Here is a 6,075-nt window from a genome sequence, read left to right as displayed (position 1 = left end):
GGGGTAGATGGGGGCAGATGGGGGGTAGATGGGGGCAGACGGGGCAGATGGGGAGCTGAAGGGATGAAGGAACAGAAGGTCAGACAGGATGTCATTGACCCGTCAAACCACTCAGACGGCGGTTACATCATCATGAGCAGCGATAAACTGAATGAATCCGATGTTTCCAGATGCAGACGGAGGTTAAACAAAAGTCAGCCTTTCTGTTAGCGTTTAAAAGATGTGCTCTCCCTCTCGCTGCCCCACAGCCTGATGGGTCACAGACATCAAAGACGCCTCTAACATCCCTTCAGCTTCCACTTTGTTCTCATTGAAGATAGAAATAACTCAGCCTGAGTCTCAGTAACAGCATCCAGGATCAGTTTGAACTTTGACCTGATGACCATTTAAAGGATCTCCTTGTGTGTTTGCTGGAGGCTCTTTAGCAGCATCATGTCTGGTAGGCGGGACATGGAGTGATGCATCCGCCACCGTCCTGCAGCTCCACCTGCTGGTAACCACAGTAACGCAGTCTGCTGCATCAGTCAGACCGGAGGGTGGATGCTGCCCCACCTGCCTCTCTGTGGTGAAGCAGCTTTGCTCCTCATCGGACCGGTCCTGGTTGGTTCTGAACGTCTGGATCTGCAGCTTGTTGAAGGAAGCTGAATTGTTTGTAGTGAATCCAGAGCACTGAGGGTCCGCGCCTCCTGTGATGAAGAAGATGTTCAGCTGTTCTGCTTCCAGGCGAGGCGGGACGGCAGTGGCGTTCCCGTAGAGTCGCTCCCTCCCTTCTGCCCCGACCTGCCTCCCACCTAAAGGGGCGAAAGCAGGATGTGCCAAACGCAGCCGCCCGCTGAGTGGCGGCGAGCAGTCCGTGCAGCCGCCCGCTGAGTGGCGGCGAGCAGTCCCTGCATGTTTTCACTCAGTCCGGGTTTCATTTCTGGTTCCAGAGGATCATTGGTGTACAGTCGTATATTTATTTATTCCTGTATTTATTTATTTAAATAAATGTGTCTTATTTGCAGAATTTATTTATTGAAAAGGCATTTCAACAATTTTCTTTACGTTTGCTTCAAATGTGACCTTAATTGAGCTAATTGCTGTTTGATTATTAACGATATGATGATTTATGTTGTGACATTTCAGGCCCCTTTAGTAAAATGGACTAAACTTCATGAACATGATGATCTTCAGCCTGGTTTTCCTCCGTGAAGTCTGTGTTGCTGTTTGGTCCCTCCAGTTAGGGCCTACCTGCTCTAATGTTATATTTACTGTCATTGTGCTGAATGTGGCAGCAGATCTACAAAGTGTGATTTCCATAAAGCTTCTAACATGTGATGTCACCCTCTGCCATGGCTGAACAATGTTTACATCATCCAATTCCTGAAAAAGATCTCAGCCGATTCTCTGGAAGCTTATTACTGACAAAACTCCTAAAACTGGAAAAACCTCCAGAGGCGAGCGTCATCCAGCGCCCTGCAATCCACCGCTTAACCCGCTTAACCAGGTTAACCCGGTTAACCCGGTTAGAGGACTAGTTCAGGCTTGGTGAGGGGAGGTTCTGCTGAAGCAAAGAATCACATCAGAATCAGACTCCATGATGGTTTGGGGTCAGCCTGCAGCGTTTCTGGTCATCAGCATGTTTGCAGTCAAGCTGCTCGTTATTCAGACAGGAAATGGATTCTGGAGGCGTCTCTGATCTTCCTGAACCGCAGCAGGAAACGGAAACACCTTCAAATTTTAAGCTCAGCTTTAGAAGATGATAAAATCTAAGGAATCATCATCTGATTGGCTGCTGCTGACGACTGAATGTCTTTATGGTCACAATAGATCCAGATCCAGAACTATGGGCTACATTATGGGCTGGAGCTGCTGAGCTGAGCTTAGCTTAGCTTAGCTTAGCTTAGCTTTAAGTCCAGCAGCGTTTAAAACTCGCTGTGGATCATGAACCTCAGAGGAATCGGCTCCACCTGCCGGCTCAGAAATGAGGCTGATCCTTCTCATTCTTTCACATCTGGATTTTCATGTCACGCATATTTATTTGATAGAAAAGCATCGCTATCCAGCCCTACTTTCTACAGAACAAATACTTCAACAATGTTTGACTCTAATGTTCAAACTGAATATTATTTGATTGATGTGCCGCATTTCTCCAGACCAGATCTTAAGGTTATTAGTTACCTAGAAATCAGATCTAGAAAGTTTATCAGGCTGCATTGTTTATTAGTGATCATCTAAAATGATCTATTTCCTATTTCTATGTTTCCATCATAAAATTATTAAGGCTGCATCTGAAGCTGGGAACTAAGTGAGCATCTGGACTTTACTGAGAACAGAGAGATTCTGAGAATAAAACTAACCGGCTTCCCTCTGCAGGCTGTTAGTTCAGCTTCTTGGAGAACCGCTGAAATAACAGGATTCTTTAAACGCACCTGTTGGTCCCAGAAGTTCCCACCTGAGCAGAGCTGAAGGATGGGAACATGAGCCTCCTGCAGTTTAGAGGAGCAGCACCAGGAGGTCATCATGAGGAGGAACCTGGGTTTCCTTCGATGTTTTCCTGCAGGAGGTTTAAACTTTTTACAGAACCTCTCCTCAGAAACCCTCAACGCTCAGTTTAAGGTTCTTATTGTGGAAAACAACGTGTTTTTTAGGATGATTGTAATAATTTGAACCATATTTAGCCTCTTTGTTCCTGTTTAATCTCAGCCGTGGAGTTTCTCCGCTTTGGGGATTTTGCTTCTGATGAGCTTCCAATGAATTCACACGTCTGTTTACATAAGATGAGCTCTCATGTCATTTTGTAGCTGCAACCGACTAACCTTTGTACGGAGCATCACCCCGGTCATTTTCTAAGGCGGATCCTTTCTATCACTGTCTGCGCTCCTTTGCTCATCGTTCAGCGTTTTGTTACGACCCTTGTACAGCACAAGTCTAACTAAGCAGTCAAATAAAACTGATGATTTACTGACTTTATGGAGATGCTGCTTTTTTCTCTCAGTGCTGCTGATGCTGAGCGCACTTTAACTGATGGCCACTGGGTGGCAGTGGAGAGTCCCTAAGTCTGAGATGACGTCACCATTGGACCTTTAATATAAAGAAAATGCTGAGATCTGTGTGAAGAGTTATTTGATCCTCAAAATAATAAATTTAGTTCATTATTTTTTTGAACAACTGATCAACCAGGTGGAAAAACCGCCGCTTATTTCAGGAAGTTAAAGGAAATATTTTAAGCTTTAATTGATAATAAGTTAGAGGAGGATGGAGGCAGCAGCTGTTTCTCCATCTGCACCACCTCCAGTTTCCTGGCTTCTCTTTCTATCTCACTCTGAGAAAAATTTAATATTTATGCTCATTTAGCGTCTTTTAAGAGAAAAATTAGGGGGCTATTTTTTCCCACATTTTTTTCATTATGTCATTTATTCAATTATAAAAGTCAAACTTCTAAACTAAATATTTATTATTTTAACTGAAAATTTAGTGTCTAAACTTAACATTTGTTAGAGTTTGTTAAATAACTATTTAGCATCAAGCTAAATAGTTATTTAAGAAACTAAATATTAATGTTGCCCCGATACCAGTACCGGACGGGCCCCCGATCCAGCACTATAATGGTGGTATTGGTATTGTCACCCATTCCAGGTAGGAAATAAAAAGTTCTACTGGATTCAGTTTGTTTTAGTCTGTTTCCTGCTTCACTAAGGAAGGCAGCAGCTTGAAGCCATGATGGTGATTATTTTACATCCAGCAGGATGCAGTTCTTTATATAAACACACATCATTTCAAACTGAAGGTATCAGCTGATGCTGCTCAGCCTGGCATCAGCGCAACACTACTAAATATTTAGCTAGCACCAAGCTAGTTAAATATTTATTTAATATTAACTTAAATATTAACATATTTAACTTGCTGACTATTTTTGATTGACAATCAAAATATTTAGTTTTAAACTTTGATTTAAAGAAATGAATGACATAATGAAAAAATAAAGTAAATAACCAGAACTAGTTTCTAACTGCTAACTTCCCAAACGGCTCCACTGCAGCGGAGAAAAGCTCGTTTCTCTCTCATTTATCTGGATCCACTTCCTGTGTGGATCAAATATTTCCCCAGTTTATCCGTAAGCAGCAGAAACTTTGTTTTTAACTCTAAAAGCTTTTAAAGCTGCTGGATTTGTCGGCGCCTCCTGCATGGATGGAGTCTGGAAGAAGGCGATGATCTCAGATGTTCAGAGAATAGATCAGCAAACACGGACTAAAACCACAGCAAAGTTTTATAGGTTTTATTTCAGATTAAAAAACAACATTTTGAAAACCACTTGTGTATCAGTCAAGCAGAGGTTGTAAAAACAATCATTGGATATAACTTTGTAAAAACAAGAAAGAACAAAAAAAGACAGAAAGTTGAGGATTATTTAAGTTGAATTTTTGGGAAATCTGCGAAAGAGGAAAAATGTTTAGCATCTAATCCTGAACTTCTTATTTAATCTGAGCAATTTTAGAGGCGTTAAACGTTGCAGCTCCTTTTTCACCAACATGCTTGGTTTTCTTCTTCTCTCAGAAACCCAGATTAATGCGATGTTTGTGGAAAAGGTTTGAAATCCGCCTCAGAAGCGGATTCCTCAGCCTGTAATCTCCTGCATAAAAACCTTCCTTCTTTATTTTCTCCACTGGGTGGCGCTCTGAGCAAAGCTGCTGCTTCAACTGACGTTTCAACACTTTAATGAAAACCACAGATTAACTCAGGATTATTTTCAGATATTTTGGCACTTTAATGCAGACAGAAAGCTTTGAAGAAAGTTTTTCACTGGTTCCCAGTTACAGCTGGTTGGATCCCAGTGACCCCTACAGGTCAGCTATAGTTTAATCCTGGTCAGAAACACGCAGCTTCAGCCTGAGGTCTACTACCTACAGCCTGATGGAGCTGCTGCAGCATCTGAAGGAGCATCTCTCCACCCTGCAGGGTGACCAGCTGACCTTTGACCTCACAGCAAACAGACACCAGCTCAGCATCAACATTTCTTCTATTTTATGTAAAAACTGTTTCCCACTACTTGGTCCCACGTTAAAGATTGATGGCTTCCCATATGTGACTGAGGGGAGGGGCTACAGGGGGCGGGGCCATCACAGCTGGCTCTCGATGTCACACGGGTCGGCGCCGTTCTTCAGGGGCCAGCTGGACAGCACCAGCTCGCTGAGGTTCATGTTGCTCTCATCGAGGCGGCGCACACGGTAGCTCTCATAGTGGATGTTGTGGGCGACGTCCTTCAGGTCCTGAAGGTGAGACCTGCAGAGAACACAAAGCGTGAGAACCTCGGCTTCCCGCGCCTGAGCTCACTTCCTGTCAGAACGCTGAGGTTGGAGGGAGGAAACATCTGAAGGCGCAGACGACCCCTGACCCCACGCTGCCGCCCATGTCGGCGTGTTGGAGGTAGGTCGGTCGCCTCTACTTCTCCTCCAGCTTCTCTCATCTTTAGAAAACCAGTTCAGACCAGCAGCGGTTTGTGACGCCGCCTTTAATGAACCAATCTAGGTTTAGAATCTGTGCTCATGGAGCCACATTCAGACCCTCAGAGATGTTCAGCTGCTTCCAGCCTGGAGGTCAGACTGGTTTACAGCTTCAGCCAGCAGACGGCGCCTTACTTTGACTAGGCCAGGAGTCGGCCATGTTGGACCAGATCAGATCAGCCTGCTGAATGGGCTCTAAGTGTTTATTAGGCCTTTATAGAACTAAATCAGATTAAATATATCATAAAAAGTAATGATAAATAGTTTATCCTGGAGGAAATGTGATTAATCTGCTGTAGGATATAAATGTTTACCCACATATGGATAAATGTGTTTAAACATTACAATTAACATTAATTTGCTTGGATTCTACAGGAGAGGATCCTTATTCATTAGGGGTGGAACGGTTCACAAAATCCACGGTTTGGTTCGATTCACGGTTTCTGGTCACGGTTTTCGGTTCGGTATATGTTTATTGTTACACCGGAAAAAAATGTATAAAAATTAATGAAAAATAAAAATTTATGAAATTAATGAAAAATAAAAATTTATGAAATTAATGAAAAATAAAAATTTATGAAATTAATGAAAA

This window comes from Cyprinodon variegatus, unplaced genomic scaffold, assembly GCF_000732505.1.
Source record: "Cyprinodon variegatus isolate N-32 unplaced genomic scaffold, C_variegatus-1.0 Scaffold1264, whole genome shotgun sequence".
In the NCBI taxonomy this organism is placed as follows: domain Eukaryota; kingdom Metazoa; phylum Chordata; class Actinopteri; order Cyprinodontiformes; family Cyprinodontidae; genus Cyprinodon; species Cyprinodon variegatus.
Note: the sequence above shows the minus strand (reverse complement) of the source record.